This window comes from Bos taurus, chromosome Y (assembly GCF_002263795.3).
Source record: "Bos taurus isolate L1 Dominette 01449 registration number 42190680 breed Hereford chromosome Y, ARS-UCD2.0, whole genome shotgun sequence".
Taxonomy (NCBI): Eukaryota; Metazoa; Chordata; class Mammalia; order Artiodactyla; family Bovidae; genus Bos; species Bos taurus.
In genome coordinates, this window is record NC_082638.1 from 27542333 (window position 1) to 27561679 (window position 19347).

The following is a 19347-nucleotide window of genomic DNA, read 5'->3' on the forward strand; positions in this document are numbered from 1 at the left end:
CCTAGACAACATATTAAAAAGCAGAAACATTAGTTTGCCAACAAAGGTCTGTCTAGTCAAGGCTATGGTTTTTCCTGTAGTCATGTATGGATGTGTTATTTGGACTATAAAAAAGTTAAGAACCAAGAATTGATACTTTTGAAATGTGATGTTAGAGGAGAGTCTTGAAAGTGCCTTGGACTGTAAGGAGGTCCAATGAGTACATCCTAAAGAAGATCAGTCCTGGGCTTTCATTGGAAGGATTGATGTTGAAGCTGAAACTGAAATACTTTGGCCACCTGATGCAAACAATTGACTCATGGAAAAGCTTCTGATACTTCAAAATATTGAGGGCAGGAAGATAAAGGGATGGCAGAGGATGAGATGGTTAGATAGCATCTCCAACACAATTGACATGAGTGGGTAAACTCAAGGAGCTGGTCACGGACAAGGAGGCCTGGCATGCTGTGGTTCATGGGGTCACAAAGAGTTGGACACCACTGAACTATTGAAGTGAACATTACATACAATTTAAATAAGCAGGGTGACAGTATGCAGCCTTGTCATACCCTTTTCCTTTTGAGAAGCATTCAGTTGTTTTACACTCAGTTCTAACTGTTGCTTCTTGAGCTGAAACAGATTTCCTGGAGGCAGGTAAGGTGATCCGGTATTCCTATCACTTTAAGAATTTTCCAGTTTGTTTTGATCCACACAGTCAAAAGCTTTGGTATAAACAATGAAGAAGAAATAGATTTTCCCCACCTTTGGAGCTCTCTTGTCACTTTGATAACCCCACACATGTTGGATATTTGATTATTAGTTCCTCTGCCTTTATTAAATCCAGCTTGAACATCGAGGATTTCATGGTTCATGTACTGTTGAAGCCTGGCTTGGAGAATTTTGAACATTACTTTGCTTCCGTTTTAGATGAGGACAATTGTATGGTTGTGTGAACAGTTTTTGGAATTGCCTGTCTATGGAATTGGATGAACTTTCCCAGTTCTGTGTCCACTGTTGAGTTTTCCAAATTTGCTGGCATATTGAATGAAGCATTCCCATAGCTATGAAATAACTCAAGTAGAATTCCATCAATTCCACAAGCGTTGTTCATAAGGATGCTTCATAAGGACTCCTTGACTTCACATTCTAAGATGTCTGGCTCTAGGTGCGTGGTCATTTTGGCTATCTGGTTCATGAGTACTTTCTTTGTGCAGTTCTTCTGTGAGCGCTGAAGAATTGATGCTTTTGAACTGTGGTGTTGGAGAAGACTCTTGAGAGTCCCTAGGACTGCAAGGAGATCCAACCAGTCCATTCTGAAGATCAGCCCTGGGATTTCTTTGGAAGGAATGATGCTAAAACTGAAAGTCCAGTACTCTGGGCACCTCATGTGAAGAGTTGACTCATTGGAAAAGACTCTGATGCTGGGAGGGATTGGGGGCAGGAGAAGAAGGGGACGACAGAGGATGAGATGGCTGGATGGCGTTACTGACTCGATGGGCGTGAGTCTGAGTGAACTCCGGGATTTGGTGCGGACAGGGAGTCCTGGCATGCATGGGGTGCTGTGATTCATGGGGACACGACTGAGTGACTGATCTGATCTGTGTATTCTTGCCACCTCTTCTTAATATCTTCTGCTTCCATTAGGTCCGTGAAGTTTCTGTCTTTTATTTTGACCAACTTTGCATGAAATATTTCCTTGGTATCTCTAATTTTTTAGAGAGACTTCAAGTCATACCCATTCTATTATTTTTCTCTATTTCTTTGCATTGATCACTGAGGAAGCCTTTCTTAAGGGATTTGACGTAGGTTATACCTGAATAGTCTAATGTTTTTCTCTACTTTAAAATTTTAAGTCTGAATTTGGCAATAAGGAATTCATGATTTGAGCCATAGTCAGGTCACCATCCTGGTTTTGCTGACTACATATTGCTTCTCCATTTTGGCTGCAATGTGATGTCAGTCCTGAACTTACGGTGAATCCATGAGTAGAGTCTTCTCTTGTGTTGGTGGACCAGGGTGCATGCTATATGTTGTGTGGTCTCTTGGCAGAACTCTGTTAGACTTTGACTGGATTCCTTTTGCACTCCAATGCCAAATTTGTCTGTTATTCCAGGTATCTCTTGATTTTCTACATTTGCATTCCATTCCTCTATGGGGAAAATGATGTCTTTTTTTGGATGTTAGTTCTAGATGGTCTTTCAAGTCTTCATACGAATGTTCCACTTCAGCTACTTCAGCATAACTGGTCAGGACACAGACTTGGTTTACTGTGCTGTTGAATGGTTTGTCTTGGAAATGAAGAGAGATCCTTCTTCTTTTTACACATCTTGTGATCTGTCAGCTTCATCTCTTCATCAACTGTGGAAGAACACACAACCACGCAGAAAAATATACAGAAAAGAGTCAACAATCTCACATATACAGACACAAATTAATATTCAAGACACAGGAAACAGGTAAACAGGAAACATAGGTGTTTCTGTAGCTGCAGAACCCTTTTTGTATGAAATATAAGATTTCCAGGTTTTTATGGTAAAATCTCCATTCTGATCTCAAATACTATATCAGTTCAGTTCAGTTCAGTCGCTCAGTTGTGTCTGACTCTTTGTGACCCCATGAATTGCAGCACGCCAGGCCTCCCTGTCCATCACCAACTCCTGGAGTTCACTCAAACTCAAGTCCATTGAGTGGGTGATGCCATCCAGCCATCTCATCCTCTGTCTTCCCCTTATCCTCCAGCCCTCAATCCCTCCCAGCATAAGAGTCTTTTCCAATGAGTCAACCAACTCTTCACAAGAGGTAGGCAAAGCACTGGGGTTTCAGCTTTAGCATCGTTCCTTCCAAAGTAAACAGGACTGATCTCCTTTTGAATGGACTGGTTGGATCTCCTTGCAGTCCAAGGCACTCTCAAGAGTCTTCTCCAACACCACAGTTCAAAAGCATCAATTCTTCAGGACTCAGCTTTCTTCACAGTCCAACTCTGACATCCGTACATGACTACTGGAAAAACCATAGCCTTGACTAGATGGAACTTTGTTGACAAAGTAATGTCTCTGCTTTTCAATATGCTATCTAGGTTGGTCATAACTTTTCTTCCAAGGAGTAAGCGTCTTTTAATTTCATGGCAGAAATCACCATCTACAGTGATTTTGGAGCCCCTCAAAATAAAGTCTGACACTGTTTCCACTGTTTCCCCATCTATTTCCCATGAACCGATGGGGCCAGATGCTATGGTTTTAGTTTTCTGAATGTTGAGCTTTAAGGCAACATTTTCACTCTCCTCTTTCACTTTCATCAAGAGGCTTTTGAGTTCCACTTGACTTTCTCCCGTAGAAGTCCAAAATTCTAGATGGAAAATTTGCACCTAAGTTGTGATACAGCTGATACAGAACATTACATATTTCATCAAACAAACTCTTTGTTTTGATATATGTTTGAGAAATGCAAACACTCTCTATGAAGAAACAGTGGTGTCCAGATTTTCATTTGTGAAATAGAATTGAAATTTCATACGGGTTCTTCTTATCTTCAGATCGAAGATTCAAATCTTCAGTGCCATGGTTTTCATATGTGAAATATACATATGTCCACATTGAATGGTAGAGAACCACCGCCCAGATTTTCATGCATGAGGTGGAGAGAATTCCACCTTTCATGTAAGAAGAACAGCTTCCATATTTTCATGAAGTGAAAAAGAAATGCAATATATCAGGTGGTAAATCCAGCATCGTTATATTGGCATGTAAAAATATAGGTGATTCTACATTTGTGTTTAGTTCAGTTCAGTTTCTGGATCTTGTCCAACTCTGCGACCCCACGGACTGCAGCACGCCATGCTTCCCTGTCCATCAACAATTCCTTGAGCATACCCAAACTCGTGTCCATCGAGTAGGTGATTCCATCCAACCACCTCATCTTCTGTCATCCTCTTCTTCTCCTGCCTTCAATCTTTCCAAGCGTCAGGGTCTTTTCAAATGCGTCATTTATTTGAATCAGGTGGCCAAATTATTGGGGTTTCACCTTCAAAATCAGTGCTTCCAATGAATAATCAGAAACGATTTCCTTTAGCCACCTTAAGGCCAAGAGACCCTTAAGAATCTCCACCAAAAGCACAGATTAAAAGCATCGATTCTTCCACCTTCAGCTATCTTTAGACTCCAAATCTCACATCCATACATGACTGCTAGAAAAGCCATATCTTTGACTATGTGAGCCTTTGTCGGCAAAGCAATGTCTCTGCTTTTCAGTATGCTGTCTAGTTTAGTCATAGCTTTCTTCCAAGGAGGATGTTTTAATTTCATGATGAAGTCAACATCTGAAGCAATTTTGGACCCACCAAAATAATGTCTTTTGCTCTTTCCATTGTTTCTCCATCCCTTTACTAATCAGTGATTGTATCAGAAGTCATGATCTTAGTTCTTTGAATATTGAGATTTTAAGCCAGATTTTTCACTCTTCTCTTTCATTTTCATCAAGAAGCTCTTTAGTTCTTCTTCATTTTCTGCCATAAGGCTGATGTCGTCTACTTCTCTGAGTTTATTGATATTTCTCCCAGCAGTATTATTTAAAGCCTGTGCTTCATACAGCCTGGCATTTCTCATGTTGCACATTGCATTGAAATTAAATAAGCAGGGTGACAATATACAGCCTTGGTATAATCCTTTCCTTATTTGAAAGCACCCTGTTGCTCCATAGCCTGTTGCTTCTTCACCTGGATACAGATTTCTCAGGAGGCAGGTCAGGTGGTCAGTTTTCCCAGCACTTTGAATGTATTTAACAATTTTTTCTGATCCCCTCAGTCAAAGGCTTCTGTATAAAGAATGAAACAGGTCTTTTTTTTTATATCTTACTTTTTTGATGACCCCATGGTTGTTGGCAATTTGATCTTTTGTTCCTCACACTTTTCTAAATTCAGCTAGAACATGTGGAAGCTCATTGTTCAGGAACTGCTGAAGCCCAGATTGGAGAATTTTGAGCATTACTTCACTCCCATTTGACATGGGGGAAAATGTGTGATAGTGGACATTCTTTGGTAATGCCTTTCTTTAGGATTGGACTGAAAACAGATATTTTCCAGTCCTGTTTCAACTGGTGAGTTTTTCAAATGTCCTGGCGTATTGAATGTAGCACTTTCATAGAATCATCGGTTAGTCTGTGAAATAGGTCTACTGGAATTCCATCAGCTCCACTAGTTTTCTCCATAGTGATGATTCATAAGGATGGCTTGATTTCACATTCCAAGATGCCTGGCTCTAGGTGAGCGATCATCGTGGATATCTGGATATTGAAGATCCTTTTTGTATAGTTCTTCTGTGTATTATTTACACCTCTTCTTGATACATTCTGCTTCTGTTAAGTCAGTACCACTTCTGTTCTTTATTTCGACCATCTTTGCATGGAATGTTCCCGTGGTATCTCTAATTTTCTTGAACATATCTTGTCTTTGCCATTACATTATTTTCCTCTGTTTCTTTGCATTCTTCACTAAAGTCAGCTTTCTTATCTCTCCTTCCTCTTCTTTGTAATTCTGCATTCACATGGATATATCTTTGTCTTTCTCCTTTGCTTTCTCTTCTCTTCTTTTCTCAGTAACTTGTAAGGTATATTCAGACACCCATTTTGGCTTTTTGCAGTTTTTTTTTTTTCTTGAGGATGGTCTTGATCACTGCCTTTTGTACACTTTCACAAACCTCTGTCCATAGTTACTCAGAAACCCTTTCTATCAGATCTAATCTCTTGAATCTATTTGTCACTTTCACTGTGTAATCAAAAGGGTTATGATTTAGGTTCTACCTGAAAATTCTAGTGGTTTCCCCACTTTTTTTTCAATTTAAGCCTGAAATTGGCAACAAGGAGGTCATGATCTGAGTTACAATAGATCCCAGTCTTGTTTTGCTGAGTGTATATAGTTACTCCATGTTTGGCCACAAATAAAAGAATCAATCTGATTTCAGTATGAGCATCTGGTAATGTCCTTGTGTAGAGTCTTCTCTGGTGTTCTTGGAAGTGAGTGCTTTGTATGAGCCATGTGTTCCCTAGGCAAAACTCTGTTTCTTTTCAGTGGTTTCATTTTGTCCTCCAGGGCCATATTTGCGTGCTACTCCTGGTGTCTCTTGACTTCCTATTTTGAATTCCATACCCCTGTGATGAAAAGGACATATTTTATGCATGTATGTTCTATAAGTTCTTGTAGGTCTTCATAGAATAAGCTATTACTTCATTTCCTTCAACATTACTATTACTTATAGTGGCATAGAATTAGATGACTGTAATATTGTTTGTTTTGAAAATGAACAGGGATCAATCTATCATTTTTGAGATTGCCTCCAAGTACTACATTTCAGACTCTTTGTTGACTATGGCCACTACTCCATTTTTTCTAAGAGCTTCATGCCCACAGTAGTAGACATAGTGGTCATTTGAGTCAAATTCACCCATTCCAGTCCATTTTAATTCACTGATTCCTAAAATGTTGATGCTCACTCTTGGCACCCCCTGTTTGACCCCTTGCAATTCTCCGTAATTCATGGACATAACCTTCCAGGTTCCTATGCAACATTACTCTTTTTTAAATTTAAATATATTTATTTTAATTAGAGGCTAATTACTTGACAATATTGTACTGGTTTTGCCATACATCAACATGAATCCGCCACGGGTGTACACATGTTCCCCATCCTGAATCCCCCTCCCACCTCCCTCCCCATACCGTCCCTCTGGGTCATCCCAGTACTCCAGCCCCAAGCTTCATGTATCCTGCATCCTGCATTGAACCTTGACTGGCAGTTCTTTTCTTATATGATATTATATATGTTTCAATGCCATTCTCCCAAATCATCCCCCCCTCCCTCTCCCACAGGGCCCAAAAAGCTGTTCTACACATTTGTGTCTCTTTTGCTCTCTCACATACAGGGTTATCATTACCATCTTTCTAAGTTCCATATATATGCATTAGTATATTGTATTGGAGTTTTTCTGTCTGGCTTATGTCACTCTGTATAATAGGCTCCAGTTCCATCCACCTCATTAGAACTGATTCAAATGAATTCTTTTTAATGGCTGAGTAATACTCCATTGTGTATTTGTACGACAGCTTTCTTACCCATTCATCTGCTGATGGTCATCTAGGTTGCTTCCATGTCCTGGCTATTAGAAACAGTGCTGTGATGAACATTGGGGTAACACGTGGCTCTTTCAATTCTGGTTTCCTCAGTGTGTATGCACAGCAGTGGGATTGCTGGGTTATATGGCAGCATTACTCCTTATAGCATCGGACTTCATTCCATCACCAGTCATATCTACAACTGGGTGCTGTTTTTTCTCTGGTTCCATGCCTTCATGGAACAAGAATTTTCTTTCTGTAGTTTCTTCTCAACTGATCTCCTGTAGCATATCAGGCACCTGCCACCCTTGGGAGTTCTTCTTTCTGTATGGTATATTTTGCCATAGCATCCTGCTAACGGCTTTCTCAAAGCAGGGATACTGAAGAGGTTTTCCATTTCCTTCTCCAAGGACCTCGTTTTGTCAGAACGCTTCACCATGACCCGTCCATCTTGGGTGGCCCTACACCCATGACTCACAGTTTCATTGAGTTAGACAAGGCTATGGACCATGTGATCAGTTTGGATAGTTTTCTGTGATTATGATTTTCATTCTCTTTACCCTCTGATGAATAAGAATAAGAGGCTTGTGGAAACTTCCTTATGGGAAAGACTAACTGAGGGGGAAACTGATTCTTGTTCTGATGGACAGGGCCATGTTTGGTTCAGTTTTGTGGCTCAATCATGTTCAAATCTTTGTTGATTTGAACAAGCTCCACATAAACTGGAGCTTGCCAGGAATCCCTGTTGGTCACCATCTCACTAAGTTTACTCAGTCTCATATCCATTGATTCAGTGATTCCATCCAATCTTCTCATCCTGTGTTGTCCCTCCTCCTCCTGCCTTGAACCTTTCCCAGCATCATGATCCTTTCCAATGTGTCAGTTCTTCACATCGTGTGACCAAAGTATTGGAGTTTCACCGTTAGCCCCAGTCCTTGCAAAGAATATTCAGGATTGATGTCCTTTAGGATGGACTGGTTGGATTTCTCCTAGACATCCAAGAGACTCTCAAGAGCCTTCTCCAACACCACAGTTCAAAAGCATTAATTTTCCTGCTCACCTTACTTTATAGTTCATCTCTCACCTCCATACATGACTTCTGGATAAACAAAGGCTTTGACTAAATATATATTTCATGTAAAATTGCTTCATTCAAATTTTCATATCTGAAATATGTACAGTTCATATCTTATAAGACAAATTGTGGCCTGGTTTCCACATGTGAAAGGAACAAAAATCCGACTTTGCCATGTCCAAGATTCCTCAGCAGTTTTTCTTACGTCAAATATAGAGAATTCACTACCACATATTGGAGACCCTGCTTGCAGATTTACATACATGAGATATAGAGAATTTCCTATTTCAGTTACAAACATCTACATCTAGATGGTGAAATAAAAAATATAAGGAATACTATGTTTTAAGCAACTTTGTTAGTATATATTTTTAACTGATGGACAATTATTTTACAGAATTTTGTTTGGTATTAAACTTTAACATTCAGTTGAGAATACCATATTTCATGCAAGAAAGTATGTGCCTTGATTTTTATACATGAAATAACGTGCATTCCATAATTCATGTTAAATTATCAAGGACCCACCTTTTAGTGCATGAATTCCACAGATTTCATCTATCATACTGCAAAGTTCAAAGCTATATTTTCAAAAGGGAAATAGAAACAATTGCATATTTCATGTAACAAAAACTGTGCTCAGTTTTTGGTCCTGGAAATACAGAGAATTTCATCTTTAATATAGGAAAATGGACACCCAGATTTTCTAATGGCATGTCCCATAAGGACGTGTATACCCTCATTTTCACATTTGAAATGTACAATACTCTGTATTACATGTAAACATCGTTGTATTAAAATTTGCTACCTGAATAATTGAATCTCTCATAGATTAAGAAGTGAAATATCCACCCAGACTTTCATAAATGAAATGGAGAGATATCCGTAATTCATAAAGAAGCATTTAATTTTCCTAAGGGGATATAGACAATTCCATATTTCAGGTACAAAAATCTCCTCCTGATTGACATATATGAGACAGAGTTTTTGCTGGTTTTCAGTTGACTGGCCAGTTCCAACACTGTAACACCGTGGACAGCATCACTGCAGCCTTCCCAACCCTTCCCTGTTTCCAACACTTTGCTCAGACTCACCTTTGTTGAGTCAAGAGATTCCAGGTTGGACGTCCAAGCAACTCAACTTCTGTTGCCTTCTTCTCCTTCACTCAGTCTTTCCCACATTAGAGCCAATAATGTTTCATGACAAGTTAGAGTGGCAGTCTTTTCTCATGAGTCCTTTAGCCAAAATATTGGAGCTTGAGCTTCAGCATCAGACCTTCCAATGAACATTTACAGTTAGTTTCTTTTAGGATTGACTGGGTTGAACTCCTGCTGTTCAAGGGACTCTCAGTAGTTGCCTTCAGGACAGGGTTCAAACCTCAGTTTTGATACTCAGGCTTCTTTATAGTCGAACTCTCACATCCATACATCGGCTCAGATCAGTTCAGTTCATTCTCGCAATCATATCCAACTCTTTGTGACCTCATGGACCACAGGAGTCCAGGTCTCCCTGTCCATCACCAACTCCCAGAGTCTACACAAACTCATGCCCATTGAGTCTGCTATGCCATCCAACCATTTCATCCTCTGTCATCCCCTTGTCCTCCTTCCCTCAATCTTTCCCAGCGTCAGGGTCTTTTCCCATGAGTCAGCTCTTCTTATCAGTTGGGCAAAGTATTGGAATTTCAGCTTCAACAGCAGTTTTTCAAATGAACATCCAGGGACTGAACTCCTTAAGATGGAATGATTGGATCTCCTGCAGTCCAAGGGTTTCTCAAGAGTCTTCTCCAAAATCACAGTTCAAAAGCATCATTTATTCTTCTCAGCTTTCTATATAGTCCAACTGTCACATTCATATATGACTACTGGAGAAACAGTAGCCTTGACTAGACAGACATTTGTTGGCAAAGTAATGTCTCTGCTTTTTAATAGACAGTGTAGGTTGCTCATAAATTTTCTTTCAAAGAGGAAGCATCTTTTAATTTCATGGATACAGTCACCATCTGCAGTGATTTGGACCCACCATCCACCAATAAAATAAATAAGGTCTAACATTGTTTCCCTATCTATTTGGCATGAAGTGATGGGACCAGATACCATGATCTTAGTTTTCTGAATGTTGAATTTTAAGTCATTTTTTCTCTCTTTTTCACTTTCATCAAGAGACTTTTAGATCTTCCGTTTTTTCTGTCATAAGGGTGATGTCATCTGCATGTTTATATTTATTGATATTTCTTGGCGCAAGCTTGATTCCAGCTTGTACTTCATACAACCCAGTGTTTCTCATGATGTATTATGCATATAAATTAAATAAGCAGGGTGACAATACAGCCTTGACCTACTCCATTTCCTATTTGAACCAGCCTGCTCTTCTATGCCTTGTTCTAACTGTTTCTTACTGACCTGCATCCAGATTTATCAAGAGACAGCCCAGGTGGTCTGATACTCCCATTTCTTGTAGAATTTTTCAGTTTGTTGTGATCCATAGAGTCAAAGTCTTTGGCATAGTCAATAAAGCAGAAATTGATGTTTTTCTGAACCTCTCTTGCTTTTTCAGAGATCCAGCAGATGTTTGCAATGTGATCTCTAGTTCCTCTGTCTTTTCCAAAACCAGCTTGAACATCTGGAAGTTCACAGTTCACATATTGTTGAAGCCTACCTTGGAGAATTTTGAGTATTACTTTACTAGTGCATGAGATGAAGGCAATTGTGTTGTAGTTTGAGTATTCTTTGGCATTACCTCTCTTTGGGATTGGAATGCAAACTGACATTCCATTCCTGTGGCCATTACTGAGTTTTCCTAATTCACTAGAGCAGCGAGCTGTGGCTCTGTGGCACTGGAACAGCCAGCAGTCAGGAGGAGATATCCCACGTCCAAGGTAAGGAGCAGCGGCTGTACTTTGCAGTAGCAGGAGTGAAGAGATACTGCACATCCAAAGTAAGAGAAATCCCAGTAAGATGGTAGGTGCTGAGAGAGGGCATTAGGGGGCAGAAACACTGAAACCACCATCGCAGAAACTTAACCAATCTATCACATGAACCCCAGCTTGTCTAACTCAGTGGAACTAAGCCATGCTTTGTAGGCTCACACAAGATGGACATCCATACATATCCCCTGAGGGGGCAGGGGGAGGAAAAAATAGCTTTGCCTGGGGGTGGGGGGAAGGAAAAACCAGCTTTGCCTAAACGGACCTTTGTCAACAAAATGACGTCTCTGCTTCTCAGCACATTGTATCTAGGTTTATCATAGGTTTTCTTCCGTGGAGCTTAGAGTGTCCTATTTTCGTGGCTGTAATCACTGTCCCCATTGATTTTGGAGACCAGGAACACTGTCGTCTTTCTATGTTTAACCTTTGTATTTGAAAAACTGCATTTAGCCTTTGTTCTGCATCATTTTATACCCAAGTCCAAACTTGCCTGTTACCCATGTATCTCCTGACTTCCTGTTTTACATCACAGTCAGCTATCATGAAAAGGGCATCTCTTTTGGGTGGTAATTTTAGAAAATCTTGGATGTTTTCCTAAACTATTAAAGTTCCGTGATAGCTTCAGTGGTAAAAATTTGAAATGCAGAAATTTGCATTGTTTATCTATGAAAATCTACATTCAAATTTTCATACAAAATTAAGGAATTCCACATGTGCAGTAGGAAGCATAATCATCCTGAATTTCAAAAGTGAATTATAGAGAATAGCAACTTTCAAATAGAACTGACACCTATGTTTTCCTATGTGAAATTTAGAGACTCATATAGGAAAATCTACACCAAAATTCTTATATGTGAAATATAGAGAATTTATATTTCATTTAGGAATAGTACCCTTGATTTTAATATTTGAAAGATAGGAATTCCATATTTCAAGCAGTCAATCCAACATCTGGATATTCAATGAAATACAGGAAATTCATATTATATGAAAGAAATTTAAAAATCTAGAATTTATTTATATTTTTAGAAATTATTTATTTATTTATGGCTGCACTTTCTTCATTGCTGTGCACAAAGTTTCTCAAATTACAGTAGTTGGGGACTACTCTTCATTGCAGTTAGCTAGTGTCTCATGGTACTCCCTTCTATTGCAAACAGAAGCCCTAGGACGCCCAGATTAGGTAGTTGGGGCAAAAAGGGTTATCTACTTTGGTAGCATGTGCCATATCTTCAGACCAAGGATCGAACCCACGTCCCCTGCATTGGCAGGGAAATTCTAAACCCACAGGTCACTGGAGAAACCCAGCAGGCTTTTTTTAAAGTATATATATATATATATTTTTAAATTTCATTTATATTAATTGGGGCCTAATTACTTTAAAATATTGGAGACTAGTCTAAGATGATGGAGGAGTAGGACGGGGAGAACACTTTCTCCCCCACAAATTCATCAAAAGAGCATTTAAACGTCGAGTAAATTCCACAAAACAACTTCTGAATGCCGGCAGAGGACATCCGGCACCCAGAAAAGTAATCCAACTCTTCGAAAGGAGGTAGGAAAAAATATAAAAGACAAAAAAAGAGACAAAAGAGGGAGGGACGGAGTTCCGTCCAGGGAAGGGAGTCTTAAAAAGAGAGAAGTTTCCAAACACCAGGAAACCTTCTCACTGCCGAATCTGTGCCGAGCTTTGGAAGCACAGAGGGCAACATAACGGGGAGAAAAAATAAATAAACAATTAAAACTCGAAGATTGCAAGTCCTACAGTAACTCCCCCAGCAGAGAAGCAGCGCAGACGCCTGCACGCACCATTAGCAAGCGGGGGCTGGGCAGGGAGGCACAGCGCGGGCTGCATCGCTTAGAGTAAGAATCTGGCCTGAATACCCTGAGCACTATCTGAGCGAAATAATCTGGGCTAGCAAACCAGACTGTGGGATATCTACCACGCGAAAAGCCAGCCCCAACCTAAGACACCGCCAGGCCCGCGCAGGGAACAAAGAACTGAACAGAGATAGCTGGCTGCAGACCTTCCCCCTCCAGTGACAGGCAGCCAGAGCCGGAAGGGGGCAATCACAGCCCCAGAGAGACATTATCTATAAAACTGTAAGCTGGCTTCTTTGCTAACTAAAACTTCTTGGGGGTCTGGACGGTTAACATCTGCCTGAGAAGGTGCGCCGGTTTTACACCCAGATAACCGAGTGGCGGGGAGGCGATAAGTCGCAGCATTGGCGCTCGCCAAACACCTCATGACTTGAGCTGCTCGGACCTGGGAAGAGCACAAAACTCAGGCCCAACTGAGTCTGCGCCTCTGAGGACTGCCCGAGCACCTGAAACTGAGCGGCTTGGACGTGGGAGGTACATGCAGCCCAGGGCCAGCCTCGGATTGTTCCCAGCGGAACAACCTAGAGCCCGAGCAGTGTGGGCAGGGAGGCTACACGCGCCATGAGCGGGGGCAGACCCAGTGTGGCTGAGGCACTGCGAGCGCACGCCAGTGTTATTTGTTTGCAGCATCCCTCCCTCCCTCCCCACAGTGCGACTGAACAAAGAGAAGAAATACAGCTCCACCCATCAGAACACCGACACAAGCTTCCCTAACCAGGAAACCTTGACAAGCCACCTGTACAAAGCCACACACAGTGAGAAAAAGCCACAATAAAGGGAACTCCACAAACTGCCAGAATACAGAAAGGACACCCCAAACTCAGCAATTTAAACAAGATGAAGAGACAGAGGAATAGCCAGCAGATAAAGGAACAGGATAAATGCCCACCAAACCAAACAAAAGAGGAAGAGATAGGGAATCTACCTGATAAAGAATTCCGAATAATGATAGTGAAATTGATCCAAAATCTTGAAATTAAAATGGAATCACAGATAAATAGCTTGGAGACAAGGATTGAGAAGATGCAAGAAAGGTTTAACAAGGACCTAGAATAAATAAAAAAGAGTCAATATATAATGAATAATGCAATGATTGAAATTAAAAACACTCTGGAGGCAACAAATAGTAGAATAACAGAGGCAGAAGATAGGATTAGTGAATTAGAAGATAGAATGGTAGAAATAAATGAATCAGAGAGAATAAAAAAAAAACGAATTAAAAGAAATGAGGACAATCTCAGAGACCTCCAGGACAATATTAAACGCTACAACATTCAAATCATAGGGGTTCCAGAAGAAGAAGACAAAAAGAAAGACCATGAGAAAATACTTGAGGAGATAATAGTTGAAAACTTCCCTAAACTGGGGAAGGAAATAATCACCCAAGTCCAAGAAACCCAGAGAGTCGCAAACAGGATAAACCCAAGGCGAAACACCCCAAGACACATATTAATCAAATTAACAAAGATCAAACACAAAGAACAAATATTAAAAGCAGCAAGGGAAAAACAACAAATAACACACAAGGGAATTCCCATAAGGATAACAGCTGATCTTTCAATAGAAACTCTTCAAGCCAGAAGGGAATGGCAAGACATACTTAAAATGATGAAAGAAAATAACCTACAGCCCAAATTATTGTACCCAGCAAGGATTTCATTCAAGTATGAAGGAGAAATCAAAAGCTTCTCAGACAAGCAAAAGCTGAGAGAATTCTGCACCACCAAACCATCTCTACAACAAATACTAAAGGATATTCTCTAGACAGGAAACACAAAAATGGTGTATAAATTCGAACCCAAAACAATAAAGTAAATGGCAACAGGACCATACTTATCAGTAATTACCTTAAACGTAAATGGGTTGAATGCCCCAACAAAAGACAAAGACTGGCTGAATGGATACAAAAACAAGACCCCTACATATGTTGTCTACAGGAGACCCACCTCAAAACAGGGGACACATACAGACTGAAAGTGAAGGGCTGGAAAAAGATTTTCCATGCAAATAGGGACCAAAAGAAAGCAGGAGTAGCAATACTCATATCAGATAAAATAGACTTTAAAACAAAGGTTGTGAAAAGAGACAAAGAAGGCCACTACATAATGATCAAAGGATCAATCCAAGAAGAAGATATAACAATTATAAATATATATGCACCCAACACAGGAGCACCGCAGAATGTAAGACAAATGCTAACAAGTATGAAAGGAGAAATTAACAATAACACAATAATAGTGGGAGACTTTAATACCCCACTCACACCTATGGATAGATCAACTAAACAGAAAATTAACAAGGAAACACAAACTTTAAATGACACAATAGACCAGTTAGACCTAATTGATACCTATAGGACATTTCATCCCAAAACAATGAATTTCACCTTTTTCTCAAGCGCACATGGAACCTTCTCCAGGATAGATCACATCCTGGGCCATAAAGCTAGCCTTGGTTAATTCAAAAAAATAGAAATCATTCCAAGCATCTTTTCTGACCACAATGCAGTAAGATTAGATCTCAATTACAGGAGAAAAACTATTAAAATTTCCAACATATGGAGGCTGAACAACACGCTGCTGAATAACCAACAAATCACAGAAGAAATCAAAAAAGAAATCAAAATTTGCATAGAAACGATTGAAAATGAAAACACAATAACCCAAAACCTGTGGGACACAGTAAAAGCAGTCCTAAGGGGAAAGTTCATAGCAATACAGGCACACCTCAAGAAACAAGAAAAAAGTCAAATAAATAACCTAACTCTACACCTAAAGCAACTAGAAAAGGAAGAAATGAAGAACCCCAGGGTTAGTAGAAGGAAAGAAATCTTAAAAATTAGAGCAGAAATAAATGCAAAAGAAAGAAAAGAGACCATAGCAAAAATCAACAAAGCCAAAAGCTGGTTCTTTGAAAGGATAAATAAAATTGACAAACCATTAGCCAGACTCATCAAGAAACAAGGGGAGAAAAATCAAATCAATAAAATTAGAAACGAAAATGGAGAGATCACAACAGACAACACAGAAATACAAAGGATCATAAGAAACTATTATCAACAATTATATGCCAATAAAATGGACAACGAGGAAGAAATGGACAAATTCTTAGAAAAGTACAACTTTCCACAACTCGACCAGGAAGAAATAGAAAACCTTAAAAAACCCATCACAAGCACGGAAATTGAAACTGTAATAAAAAATCTTCCAGCAAACAAAAGCCCAGGTCCAGACGGCTTCACAGCTGAATTCTACCAAAAATTTAGAGAAGAGCTAACACCTATCCTGCTCAAACACTTCCAGAAAATTGCAGAGGAAGGTAAACTTCCAAACTCATTCTATGAGGCCACCATCACCCTAATACCAAAACCTGACAAAGATGCCACAAAAAAAGAAAACTACAGGCCAGTGTCACTGATGAACATAGATGCAAAATCCTTAACAAAATTCTAGCAATCAGAATCCAACAACACATTAAAAAGATCATACACCATGACTAAGTGGGCTTTATCCCAGGGATGCAAGGATTCTTCAATATCCGCAAATCAATCAATGTAATACACCACATTAACAAATTGAAAAACAAAAACCATATGATTATCTCAAAAGATGCAGAGAAAGCCTTTGACAAAATTCAACACCCATTTATGATAAAAACTCTCCAGAAAGCAGGAATAGAAGGAATATACCTCAACATAATAAAAGCTATATATGACAAACCCACAGCGAACATTATCCTCAATGGTGAAAAATTGAAAGCATTTCCTCTAAAGTCAGGAACAAGACAATGGTGCCCACTTTCACCATTACTATTCAACATAGTTTTGGAAGTTTTGGCCACAGCAATCAGAGCACAAAAAGAAATAAAAGGAATCCACATTGGAAAAGAAGAAGTAAAACTCTCACTATTTGCAGATGACATGATCCTCTACATAGAAAACCCTAAAGACTCCACCAGAAAATTACTAGAACTAATCAATGATTATAGTAAAGTTGCAGGATATAAAATCAACACACAGAAATCCGTTGCATTCCTATACACTAATAATGAGAAAACAGAAAGAGAAATTAAGGAAACAATTCCATTCACCATTGCAACGAAAAGAATAAAATACTTAGGAATATATCTACCTAAAGAAACTAAAGACCTATATATAGAAAACTATAAAACACTGGTGAAAGAAATCAAAGAGGACACTAATAGATGGAGAAATATACCATGTTCATGGATTGGAAGAATGAATATAGTGAAAATGAGTATACTACCCAAAGCAATTTATAGATTCAATGCAATCCCTATCAAGCTACCAACAGTATTCTTCACAGAGCTAGAACAAATAATTTCACAATTTGTATGGAAATACAAAAAACCTCGAATAGCCAAAGCGATCTTGAGAAAGAAAAATGGAACTGGAGGAATCAACCTACCTGACTTCAGGCTCTACTACAAAGCCACAGTTATCAAAACAGTATGGTACTGGCACAAGGACAGAAATATAGATCAATGGAACAAAATAGAAAGCCCAGAGATAAATCCACGCACATATGGACAGCTTATCTTTGACAAAGGAGGCAATAATATACAATGGATTAAAGACAATCTCTTTAACAAGTGGTGCTGGGAAATCTGGTCAACCACTTGTAAAAGAATGAAACTAGAACACTTTGTAACACCATATACAAAAATAAACTCAAAATGGATTAAAGATCTCAACGTAAGACCAGAAACCAGAGGTTCATGCCATCTGCAAATAGTGAGAGTTTTACTTCTTCTTTTCCAATTTGGATTCCTTTTATTTCTTGTTGTGCTCTGATTGCTGTGGCCAAAACTTCCAAAACTATGTTGAATAGTAATGGTGAAAGTGGGTACACTTGTCTTGTTCCTGACTTTAGAGGAAATGCTTTCAATTTTTCACCATTGAGGATAATGTTTGCTGGAGGGTTTGTCTCATATAGCTTTTATTATGTTGAGGTATGTTCCTTCTATCCCTGCTTTCTGGAGAGTTTTTATCATAAATGGATGTTGAATTTTGTCAAAGGATTTCTCTGCATCTTTTGAGATAATCATATGGTTTTTGTTTTTCAATTTGTTAATGTGGTGTATTACATTGATTGATTTGTGGATACTGAAGAATCCTTGCATCCCCAGGATAAAGCCTACTTGGTCGTGGTGTATGATCTTTTTAATGTGTTGTTGGATTCTGATTGCTAGAATTTGCCTTTTCAAGAATACAAGAGACTGAGCATATGACCTGGCAGCTCCACTCCTAAGACTATGTATTAAAACAAAACTAAACAAAACAGATTTTGAAACAAACATGTAACTCAGCCATGTACTGCAGGGAGATCAACAACATCCTGTAATGGCACCACACTCCGGTACTCTTGCCTGGAAAATCCCATGGATGGAGGAGCCTGGTAGGCTGCAGGGCATGGAGTTGCGAAAAGTCAGACAGGACTTAGCGGCTTCCTTTTCACTTTCGACTTTCATACATTGGAGAGGAAATGGGAACCCACTCCAGTGTTCTTGCCTGGAGAATCCCAGGGATGGGGGAGCCTGGTGGGCTGCCGTCTATGGGGCCTCACAGAGTCAGACACAACGAAGCGGCTTAGCAGCAGCAGCAGCATACATGAAAAATCAGGCTTCCCTTGTGGCTCAGCTGGTAAAGAATCCACCTGCAATGCAGGAGACCTGGTTTCGACCCCTGCGTGGGGAAGATCCCCTGGAGAAGGAAAAGGCTACCCACTACAGTATTCTGGCCATGGGCTATATAATCCATGTGGTCGCAAAGAGTCGGACATGACTGAGTGACTTTCACTACCACTACTATACATGAAAATCAAGAAACTGATGCAGCCACTATTGAAAACAGTAAGCAGTTATTTTATAATTATTATTATTTTTTTCTTAAGGGTAATTGCTTTTCAGAATTTTATTGCTTTCTTTCAAACCTCAACATGAATCAGCCATATGTATACATATATTCCTTCCTTTTGAACCACCTGCCCATTATCTCCTTCCCTCGTATAGAGTTTTTTAATACTTTAAAAATACAGTTAGTATATGATCCAACAATAACACTACTGGGCATATATCCATTAAGATGAAAACTCCCATCAGAAAAGTGATACGCACAAGTGTTTATAGTAGCACAATGTACAGTAGCAAAGACATGCAAACGACCTTAAGGCATTTAAATATGTGAGTGGATAAAGACAGATATATTATGCATACAATGGAATATTTTCCATAAGAAAGAATGAAATAATGTTATTCTTTCCAACATGGGTGGATCTAGAGATGATCATACTAAATAAGTCAGAGAAAGACATGAGGAGCTTAGGTGGGTTCAGCTTACATTGACATATCCTTTGGACCTCAGTT